Source organism: Thalassophryne amazonica, chromosome 5, assembly GCF_902500255.1.
Source record: "Thalassophryne amazonica chromosome 5, fThaAma1.1, whole genome shotgun sequence".
Classification (NCBI taxonomy): Eukaryota; Metazoa; Chordata; class Actinopteri; order Batrachoidiformes; family Batrachoididae; genus Thalassophryne; species Thalassophryne amazonica.
This window is the reverse complement of record NC_047107.1, coordinates 4,223,652-4,236,049: the sequence shown is the minus strand read 5'-3', so window position 1 is coordinate 4,236,049 and position 12,398 is coordinate 4,223,652.

Below are 12,398 nucleotides of genomic sequence, written 5' to 3'. Positions count from 1 at the left end.
CAGATGAAGTCATTTTCAGATAGTTACCAGTATCAGTTTGGGGAGATGAGCTCATGAGAAACTGAGCACAAACTCTGTCCTGACATGTGCACATAAGGGTGCACTCTAAGAGCTGATTTACACACACACACACACACACACACACACACACACACACACACACACACACACACACACACACACACACACAGACACTTGCTGTATGCTGTTCGTTGGTGTGTCCAAAGCGCTTTGTATAATAAACCTGTTAATTTTGACAAAGAGTCAACCTCCTGACTCTTCCTTCCACAGACAGCCAAACTTTGGACAGTTTGGTCCAAAGTTTGAAATTGTGTCTCCACGGTATCAAATGCAGCACTGAGATCTAACAGCAACAGAACCGTAGTGGTGTCTGAGACCACTGTAAGCAGAAGATCATTCACCACTTTAGTGAGAGGCGTCTCTGTGGAATGATATTTTCTAAAAGCAGACTGCAATGGCTCAAAGAGATTATTCTCAGTAAAATAGTCTACGAGCTGCCGTGACACCACTTTTTTTCCAGAATTTTAGAGCAAAATGATAGATTTTATATTTGCCGATAGTTTTTCAATACACTGGGGTCAAGATTAGGTTTCTTAAGTAATGGTTTAATCACTGCAGATTTGAAACATTTAGGAACAGATCCAGAAGTTAAAGAAAGATTAATAATTTCCAGCACAGTCGGCCCAAGAGTGGACCACAGGTCCTTAAACAGTTTTGTTGGTATAGGATCAAATAAACAGGTTGTGCTTTTTGTTACGTTACGAGTTTTGTCAGCATGCCGAGTGAGATACTATCAAATTCTGTAAATCTAGGTAACACCCCAATGGTAGCACCCACCTCCATAGCAGGTTGCAGTGACTGGGTCAAGGCATGCTGCTCAACCTAATGTCTTCTATTTTCTTCTCAAAATAATCCAAGAAGTCCTGTGCTGAAAAGGGAGAATGACTAAAAGGCGGCTGTCCATGAATGAGAAATGCTACCATGTCAAACACAAACTTTGAGTTATGCTTGTTTTTAATCGATTAGGTCAGAATAATAAGTCCACTTTGTAGCCAGATGTAATGAGGTAAAGGAGTGAAACATCAAGGTTCAGCGGGCCCCAGCTGATGACCTGCATAGGCTGTGCCGAGGTGATGACTGGCCTACTAAAGGACGTAGTCTAAGCCACCAGTGGAGGTGCATTGGGCAGTGATGCCTAGGAGGCCGACCAGCAGCCTGTATCTCAGCCATGAGATGTGCACACTAACCAGAGATGGCCTGTGGTCTGCCTTTGGTACCATGTCTCTTCACAGGATCCTCGGGTGCTGCTGGAATGGCTTTGTGTCAAAATGACTCAGATGAGGACTATGACTTGCATTGTGAGGTAATCATGGAACATGTTACTCTGAACATGATCTAGAACAGCACACAGGTGTCTCGGTGTTGAGGACCCCAGCAGGTGGAGAAGGCCACGGACATGCCTTCTTCAAGGACACGTCTTAAGGAGGAACTCAAGGACACGTAACCATCTACCTGCCACAGTGTCACCTGACTGTGGCAGGTAGATGGTTACTTTGGAGGTGGGGATTGACCAGTTGTCGCCCTGGGTTGCTGCTATCCAGAACTAAAGATGGTTCTGCTGTGTGGATATAGTAATATGCAGCACCAGTGCTCCCAGAACCTGAGCCAAAAACTAGCCTGAATGACTTATACTCTTATGAAGTAACATGTCCAACAAAACCACACAGACACGTAATGTCAAACAGATTGATGTGTGTGTGTGTGTGTGTGTGTGTGTGTGTGTGTGTGTGTGTGTGTGTGTGTGTGTGTGTGTGTGTGTGTGTGTCCCATGACAACCATGTAAGAACAAGCTGCAAAAAACAAAAGGCCACTGGGGAGCGTCGTGCTGACGGCACCGAGGGGCCATTGTGAAGTCCTCATTAGTGCAGCTTGAGCGCTGCATCTCTAAATGTAAACAGAATATGTGCCCAGACTTCAGGATGTTCTGTGTGAGTCATGTGACTAAATGTGCACATTTAGTCCAGTCAAAATGGGATAAAAGGTCAGAAAAAAGAGAAAAAAAGCTGAGTATCACTGTATGTTCTCCCCTCAGTAGCTGCATTGTGTCCTCATTGAGCTTTATGACATCATGACTTACACCTTTGACTGACCTTGTCAGGGTCATTCCAGAATCCACTTATATATGTGTGACAAGTTTGGTCCAAATCAGAATAGAAGTCAAATGTCTTAACTTGTATGACATTGACCTTTGCCAAAATAAACCTTTTAATGGTAACGGGAAACGCTGACCTTCATTCCCACACCGAGTTTGCTCAAAATCGGTCAGTCCAGGTGTCATGTCATGTTGGTGTCATGTCCTGATGTCCGGTCCTGCCTGAAGGCACCTGATGCCCCCCTTTTTTTTTTCCAGCTCTTGACTTTGGACTTGGCCTTGAGTGTTCAAAGTCTTAAGAAAATTCAAGGCAAATGGAATTTAGCACCCACCCCCCCAAAAAATGTATGTACAACCACAAATCAGAAAATCTTGGGATGATTTGAAAAATACAACTCAAACAAACATTTACATGAACTTCTATATTACTGCAGACAGCATGAACCCAAAATATTTCATGTTCTCTCCTGGTCAGCTTCCTTTCATTTGATAATATTCATCCATTCATGTATTTACGACCTGAAACACATTCCAAAGTATTTTCCACTTTTTAATGTTTCCATTCTTTCTTACAACTGATTAGCAGATGTTTTGGCACTAAGGACACCAAACGACAAAACAGGTGTGCAACAGGTCGGTGTCGGTGTGACCAGGCCAGCAAGAGTCTCTGTGCAGCTGGAGTAAAACTCCCCAAAGTCAAAAGGCCATAGACCCAAGCAGGGGCGTAGCACCAAATTCTGGGCCCTAGGTACTAGCCATATTGAAGACCCCCCACACACACACATACACTGTTATGTTCTTTTTTTATTAACACAAACACCAAATTTCTAATGCGTAGTCAAACCAAGTCTAGAGTCAGAATCCTTTTTAAAGTTGGGGGAGCAATATTGAGTTGGGGGGTCTGGAGGACCAAATTGCACCATTTTTCTATAAAATGGTGCAATTTGGTGCATTCCCGTCTGTTAAAATGCACAGGAATGCACCAAATTGCACCATTTTTCTAGAAAATGGTGCAATTTGTTCCCCCAGACCCCCCAACTCAATATAGCTAGCTTTCAAGCTCACCTCTCTTTTCAAAGAATTTGGTTAGCAGCTGCTTTCCCTCATTTAGTTTTCTTTCCCTGTCCTTTTTTCTCTTCTTTATTGAAATCTGGACTTTGATTTTTAGGAAAGACATATTTTATTTCAGTCTAAACACTAGGGCTGCAACTAACAATTATTTTATTTATCAATTCATCGGTCGATTATTTTTTCAATTAATCTTTTTTTTTTTTACTTACATGTGAGTTTTGCCATTATTTCTTTAAGTGAGTTATTATTAAAAGGCCTTTATCACGCAACATCAACGTTTGACCATGTAACAAAGTTATGTTATATTCTCGTCAAAAACATACCTGGAGTAGTGTTTTTGTCAGGATGTGAGGTTCTGTGTTATGTGCAGACGCAGGTTGAGGAGCGGACCAACGTCTGACCGAACCCAGCGCTAAATAACCAGAAAGCGGTTCCACAAACAAAACGATTTTATTTCCCCTCCAGTGCAATAATTAGTGTACAACATAAATATTTGGTTTGTCTGGCGGAGTGAAGGACGGCGCGCTCTCCAGCGCCCAAAAGGATCAAAGCCTCGGCGCTTCTGGACTCAGATTCACAGCCAAACACCCCCCAGGTGGACACGACAAACTGACTCTGTGAAGGATGGAAAAAGGTGAGGTAAGTCAACAGAGCTACAACAAATATCCTTCAGAGGCACAGACTATCAGCAACACATTCAGGTCTGAATTTAAGCTTTATGTAAATGAGCAGCTTCTCACAACAGGTGGAGGATCATCAGTCCGTACGCCACGGCAGTGAGAAGCAAACTGCACAATTCTCATCAATGTTCAAATATACTGCGTAACAAAATACCAAATTACTATTAACGATCATTCAGACAATAATCACCTCTGATGTGTGCTGACAGCATGTGTCCCTCACCCGTCCTCCTTCACAGGCACGATGTGTCAAACCCTGGCGCGGTCCTCAGCGTCTCACAAACGAACGTCACAAGGTCGAGTTCCCGGCAATTCTGCTTGAACCACTCATGGCTTAAATGCAGAACGCCATCTCATTATCTGCTTCAGCTGAAAGTCTTTAAGTTTGCACGTGAGCATCATCCACAGGTGCTGCGAGTCAGTAGGCCTGCACGTGAACATCCTCCACAGGTGCAGCTAATAATGCTGATGAGGGTGAAGGACCCTTCTGCCAGCACCTTCTCCACAGACAAAAACCAGTTTGCATACCACCTGGAGAGCAAAGAAAAGAAAACAACACAAAAACATCCAGCCAAACCCCCCAACACACAACATTCTGCCTGGTTTTGTTTTCATGCTTTTGCTATCTTTGTTTCTTTATAGACTTAGTCTCTTGTTGGAGTTTTTCCCTGCTTGGGATTTCTGTCCCTGTGTCTCTTGTTTGCATCTCCTGTTTCTTGATGGTGGGCATTTCCCTCTCCCTGGCCACACCCTCATTTTGGTGACTTCCACGCACACTTGCTCCCAATCTACACCTCATCACTTGGGTGTATTTAAGATCCTCTTTTGTCCTCCTCCTCTCTTCGCTGTTACCTCGCCAGATTGATGCACTCTATGCCTTCTCTCCAGCCCTCTATTTCTTGTTCTCAACCTGCTTGCTACCCGTGTTCTTTGACCCCTTGCTTGTATTTTCGACAACGCACCTGCCTGATGTTCTTGCTCTTGTTTGCCTTGTTGGACTGCCTACCTGTGTACCAGACCCTGTTTTTCACCCAAGTAAACTGCTCTTGCCTACTGAGCCTTGAGTCCAAGTCCAGCATTTGCATCCTGCCACACCCATTTACCAGTCATGACAGTTTTGTTTTATTTTGCACATACGAGGTCTGTTAGAAAACTATCCGACCTTTTTATTTTTTGCAAAAACTATATGGATTTGAATCATGTGCGCTTGCATCAGCCAAGCTTGAACCTTTGTGCGCATGCGTGAGTTTTTTCATGCCTGTCGGTTGCGTCATTCGCCTGTGAGCAGGCTTTGAGTGAGCAGTGGTCCACCCCCCTCGTCGGCTTTTTATTGTGAGGAAAATGTCTGAACGATTTGGAGCTTTGCTGCATCAAATTTTTCCAGAAACTGTGAGAGACAGCCAGGTGGAAACCATTCGGAAGATTCAGACGGCTTTCAGGGACAATTCTATGGGGATCACACAGATTAAGGAGTGTTATAACCGGTTTAAAGACGGCGCACAATGGCGGAGGGCGCGCCACGCTCCGAGCGGCGATCGACAGGCTGAAACGACCAGATCATTTCCAAACTGAACGCTGTGTTGATCCGGGGTGTCGTCTGACTACTACAGAAATGGCAGAAGAGGTGGACATACCACTTTTTCAGCACATTCCACTGTTACAGGAGTTTTTGTCATGGAAAGACGTGCGGAGGAATTCACCACAGAGCCGCTAATGGCGCGGGACAAAAGCACCTCCGTGTTTGTCTCACAGGACATGTTGTAACACGGCCAGCTCTTGCACCATTCGGAAGATTCAGATGGCTTTCGGTGGCTTTTCAGTCGTGTGACTATCCGAGAAATTGTGGACAAGCTGGACATGCCACAACATGTCCTGTGAGGCTTCATCACGGCGTTGCTTTTTGTCCCGCGCCATAAGTGGCTCCGTCCCGACGCGCGAATTCCTCCACATGGAACTCACGCATGCGCATGAAGGTTCAAGCTTGGCTGATGCAAGCGCACATGATTCAAATCCATATAGTTTTTGCAAAAAATAAAAAGGTCAGATAGTTTTCTAACAGACCTCATATACATCACCGACACACCACAAAGACATTTCTATCAGGTTTCACCCGATTATGAGCATTTTTAGATGCCTACAGCAACTATCTCAACCACTGACAAGAGTCCACAAAAGTATTTTAAAGGCCTGACTAAAGTGTAATATGTGATCTTTAAAAACATATTTTCATAAAAAAGACACAAATGTGCAGTTAACTGCATTTTATTTTTTCTTAGCTTAGATGTGGTCTGACCGAAACAAACTGTCATTAAGCTTAAATAAAACAGGGATGAAGTGGAGGTGTAAGAGTCACTAGGTGTTTCACAGGAAAGTTATTTATTTCTATATTTATATAGAAATAATGTTATAGAAATTATGTTCATTGTTAGTTGGATTTATCTTTTCTGTTGTGTTTAATCAGGTTCTTTTGTTTCTTTCTCTAAAATTGTATTGTAGCTGGTACTGGTTACTGGTTATTATTACTATTGTTGTTGTTGCTATTATTACTAATATATAAATAAAAAAATGAATTACAAAATATTACAATTTGCGGTGTACATTTGACTCTTTTACAACAACAAACGCTGAGCCATGAATTATTATACAGAAAACAAATGTGCTGACAGCTGCAACTGCTTAATGCTAACTTCAACATTGAAAACGCCATAGACATGCTAACGTGTTAGCATCGGTCCCGTTTTTAAGTTATAAAATACATCAACTGTTTCAGAAGACCATAACAGGTCAGATTAACATAAAAAGGTAAATATTACTCACAGACATATGCTCTTTGGGGTTTTAGTGGAGAAAAATTAAGATAAAGCGAAATAAAACAATGAATCAACAAAGCACCACGTGAGCACTGCTTCGATCTGCAAATCACTGCTTCGATTGGTTCAAGGTTCAAAGCAAAGCTGCGCTGCAGAAACGGTTGATTTATATGGAAGAAACGAAACATTTGCGGTAAAACAAAGTTATTTAACAACTAACTGATGACTAAATTAGTTGACAACTATTTTAATAATTGATTAAATCGATTAGTTGTTTCAGCACTACTAAACACCTCCTCTTTCTGTCAGATCCCGTTTTGGGGGGGGGGGGGTGTGGGGGGGGGGGAGTCGCCTGTGGGCCTGGACTAAACCATTGTACAACTGTGCAGGGGTGAAGGGCCCTCAGAGATCTTTCAATATTATTGTTAGAGAAGAATTATGATTTGCAACATTTATACATTCATTCTAATTATATTCTTTATTCTTTTACAACATGAATTGTATGGACATTAATAACATGCAACACAAAAATATATTTAATGCCAGTTTTTTGTGGGGCTCCCCATGCTCTGGGCCCTGGGTACATAGTACCCTTTAACCCCCCTCAGTCCGACGCCCCTGAGCAGCAGAAATAATCTACAGCTGCAGCAACGTAAATACACTATATCAACAATATTTACATGTGTACTCACGTTTCATCCACACACAGACCACTTGTCACGCCATTAACCCACCGCTCTACCTTAATCACTCACTCTGCTGACTCACTGGAGCACACTCTATAACCAACGGGGGGGTGCCCCTACATGAGCCGACCAACACTACCTCTACAAACTCATTCCTTCACCTTTACGTCAGCAGACCTGACATGGGATGAGTCTTGATTACTTTCCCAATGGGCCATAGGACTCTAGGAAATTGTGGATCAGCAATCATCACCAGTCGTGCAGTCGTGAATGATATCAGCTGGTGTGGCCTGCCACTTCTGGTGACCTCTGGTGACTTGGCACATAGAGCCGGATGAAACAAGCCCAGAAGTGGTCAGCCAGAACTTGGAAGTGCTTCCAGTGGCGGCAACTGATGAGCTCATTTCCTGGGTAGACTACTTGAGGTAATGATCCATCTAACCACTCCATCAGAAGAACATTGGGAGTCATTGGGTCTGGGTCACTGGCATCAGCATACACATCCCAGGGGCTTACTGTTAAGAATTCCTTTCACCTCAATAAGCACTGTGCGAAGCACTTCTTCTGCGACAGGTTGAGCCCCACAGTGGCATACAGTGCACTCTTGACCGAGTGTATCTCCTTCTCCCACACCCCTCCAAAGTGGGGGCTGGGGGGGTTAAAATGGAAGGCAATCTTCTGTGGTGAAAGGAGCCATTGCAATTCTGGAGAGATTATGGCGAAGGTCTCACGGAGCTCCCTCTCACCTTCCCTTGACATTTGTCCCCTGATTGGAGAACAGCTCTGCAGGTGTTCCTCTGCAGGCAATAAATCGACAAAGTGGCATCCATATCAATGGCAGTCAGCAGATCCAAGTGCACTGCCCTGGTAGTAAGGCACTTGAAGATTATCCCCATTTCTTCTCCAGGTGATGGTTCCCACCTTGACTTCAAAGGGCCCAAAACAGTCCATCCCAGTAGAATAAAAAGCAGGCTTGAACAGGCGCAACCGGGCTGATGGAAGGTCAGCCATCTTTGGTACAGCTGGTCTAGCCCTCCAGTGGCGACAATCAACGTAACTGTACTGGTGGCATGAAACGCCCTTGCAGGATCCAGAAAGAGCACCGAAGCTTAGCAAACACCTGTTCTGGGCCTGGGTGTCGGAGGCGGTTGTCAAAGTACTGAATCAGAAGCTTAGTCACTGGGTGGCTTGGATCTAGGATAACCGGATGAAGAGTTGTCAGTTGTAGGTCTTCTGCACGACGGAGTCGTCCTCCAACTTGAATGAGCTCTCCAGTCTTATCCAGCTCAGGAGACAGAGTGAGGAGTTGGCTGCTTCTTGAGACTGGCTTCCAAAGCTTTCAGTAAGCTGTACTCTTGTGAGAAACTATCCATCTGTGCCCTTCAGAGGATCAACCACTCAGCTTGATGATAATCTTCAGCAGTAGGGTGATCATTGGCATCAGCCGCCCCACACAACTCCTGCACACTTCTAGCAGCTCCCTCCAGGAGTTGCACTGTTTAAGGTCTGGAGTAGGCTGACTTGATGCAGCTGCGGTGACCCCACAAAAGACAGACTTGAGCAGCTCTGATGCCTCTTGTCCTTGGTCTAACATGGGGTCCTCTGGCCATAAATCTGAGCTCTGCAAGAGAAAGGATGGTCCCTGACTCCATCTATTGGGCTCAACCAGCTCTCTCAGCCTTTTCCCTCGGGTCAGCAGGGTTCCTTGCCGAGTCAACATATTTCCAAACGTGACTGTCTGTCATCTCCTATATCTCAGCCATGCGGGTGCCCACAAAGACGTTGAATTGGCAGGATTCAGATTGCAAACAGGTCAGCATGGCCGTTGAGTCAGGCCACAGGATCATCTAATGCAAGTTCTCTTCTTAGAAGCTGTGCAATCTGTGCCCCGGTAAGGCCAACACAAAATTCTAATCGGGGCATGGAGTGGGTCCGCTTGGGAGCAACTCTGGAGTGAGCCACCAGGAAGGAGAGATGTACTCCATCGTTTCTGTCAGTGGACCAGAGATATGCCGCCGAGCCATATGCTTCTTCAGAGGCATCACAGAATATGTGCACCTTGCTATGGAGACTGCAGAGGTCCACCTAAGTAAGTAAGGCCAGGGCAGGGTGATCCGTGGTAGGATTAGGGTTCCTCCCAGGCCTTCCACTGCTGCAGAAGTTCCTGGGGTAGTAGTGGGTCAACCCAGCCCCAGCGCTTGTCCCAAAGGTGTTGGACCGGTATCCTTGCCAGGGTAGTGTAGGGTAATATGAACCCCAAAGGGTCATACTGACTCGCCAGAACTTTGTATGTGTTGCACATCGTGGGAACACCATAATCCACTTGGCGGTGCTTATAGCCAAGGACGTCAGTGTGGAAGAGCCAGCTCAGCCATAGTGTGAGCATCTGTCTTGTTCTAAGCTAGGCACAGCTCCATGCCAGCAGAACGGCACTCTTCAGGTAGGTGGTTGATAACTTCTGGTTGGTTGCTGTTCCACTAATGCAGCTCAAAGCCACATATGCTAGGAGAACTCATAATTTGTTAACCAGAAGCCTCGCCTCAAGTGATGGTGGGGACACTCTGGAGGCAATTATCCACATAAAAACACTTCTCAACTGAGATCCTCACATCTTCGTCTGGCTGACTGTTAACAGTTGATGTGATGCTGTAAGGCAAACGTGGCACAACATGGACTACATGTTGTTCTGAATGGTAATACCTGCCACCCATACACAGCAGGAAGTTCCCCTCGAGTGACATCACTCCAGACAAACTGGAGGAGGGCACGATCTTTTGGGAGGAGGTGAACCTGCTGGAACATGCCCTTGATGTCTCCACTGATGGCCACTGCATGTTCTTGGAAGCGTAGCAGGACTCCCAGAAGTGATGCTCCTAAAGTCGGCCCAGGCCGCAAGTAATCATTGAGGCTCTGTCCTCGGTACTGGTAGGAACAGTTGAAGACCAGTCTATTCTTGCCATTATGTCTTACTATATGGTGTGGGATGTATCAGTCCTCATGGCCCTCCTCAGCTAGAAATTCAGGGCCACACTTTATGATAAAGCCTGCCGTGATCGGTTTCTCCATCTCCACTCTGTAGGCTGCAGCCTGTGCAGGGTTTCTGGCCAATCAGTGTTCCACACCTCGCAAGGTGGGCATAACTGCTTCTATGGTAGCCTGGAGGAGCAGCATGTCCCTCCGGTCCAGCCAGTGGGGTGGCATAATGGAGTATGCCATTGACCTCTACTCTTGTGGTCTTCGCCTCAAGCATACCGATGGCCTCCCGGTCTTGATTTGAATGAGTGACTAGTTTCTCGCTCCTGAATAGGACCGTATCAACCTCCCATAGTCTCTCAACATGTCTCATCAGCTCGCTCACCTGGGGTGCTACTGTTGTCAAGAGGCATTGCTGTGGTTGAGCAAGGTGACAGATTACACTAGCTGGGCCCTGCAGAGTCCAACCCAGCCTTGTGTGGATGGCAGGAGGTCCTCCTGGAGGTCCCAACATAACAGGTTCAATGGGGGTGATGAGGTGGGGAAGATCACTCCCATGAGCAACACAGGTTTCACATCTGTAAGGTGTTGTGGCTGGCGTGCCTGGCTGGCTTTTGTTTGTCTTTTGTTTCTGTCTTTTGGTTTTCCTCCCAGGTGGTGCGCATTTGGAACTGAGTGGCTGTGTAGCTGAGTTTATCAGGACCTCACCCTGATCACCTGAGGCTGATCACGTGCAGCTCGTCAGGACTCACAGCTGTGGTGCATCTACACGGATTGGAACATGGTGGCATTTAAGTCTGGAGTGCACAGTGTGTGTTTGCCAGAGACTCGACCTTGTGACCAGACGGGTGAGATCGTCGTCTTGAGAGCCATCTCATCATCAGTGGATGCAGAGAACGTCCAGGTTTGATGCATGGTCTGTGAAAGAGGAGAGGGTGAGGTCTCATGCTTGTCAGCACACTTCCTGAGGTACGTTGGGTTTTGTGACTAACATTTATACAGTCAGTAAATGTGGTGTCCCTCACACCTTATTATATTGAGCTGTTATGTTAGTTGTTTTAATCAGCTTCCACTGCAGTGAGTTTGTGAACAAGGTGTTCCATGCCTGCAGGGTGGGAAGCTGATTAGTAATTAAGCCAGGAAGTGTTTGCTGTTTGTACACCTTTGAGCGGTCTCTCTGTGTGTAGAGTGTGGACTCACATGATGATTTCTTCATTCACAGACTCGGTTTGTCGCGGCCACCTGGGGGGTGTTGGCGGGGTCCTTGGGTCCGAACTGGTTCTGGCTCCGGACCGTTAGTGCTGCTGGGAGCGCACCATTTACCACCTCGCCAGACCGCGCACTTATTTGTTTGTATATTTATCACATCACTGTTATGTTTATTAAACTCAGTTATCCTTTGTACCATGCTCTGCTTATTTTATACTGGGTCCTTCAAACACTGGTCGGTTCTCCGGGCTGCGTCCGACACATCAATCAATCAATCAACTTTTTTCTTATATAGCGCCAAATCACAACAAACAGTTGCCCCAAGGCGCTCCATATTGCAAGGCAAGGCCATACAATAATTATGAAAAACCCCAACGGTCAAAACGACCCCCTATGAGCAAGCACTTGGCAACAGTGGGAAGGAAAAACTCCCTTTTAACAGGAAGAAACCTCCAGCAGAACCAGGCTCAGGGAGGGGCAGTCTTCTGCTGAGACTGGTTGGGGCTGAGGGAAAAAACCAGGAAAAAGACATGCCGTGAAGGGGGGCAGAGATCGATCACTAATGATTAAATGCAGAGTGATGCATACGGAGCAAAAAGAGAAAGAAACAGTGCATCATGGGAACCCCCCCACAATCTACGTCTAAAGCAGCATAACCAAGGGATGGTCCAGGGTCACCCGATCCAGCCCTAACTATAAGCCTTAGCAAAAAGGAAAGTTTTAAGCCTAATCTTAAAAGTAGAGAGGGTATCTGTCTCCCTGATCTGAATTGGGAGCTGGTTCCACAGGAGAGGAG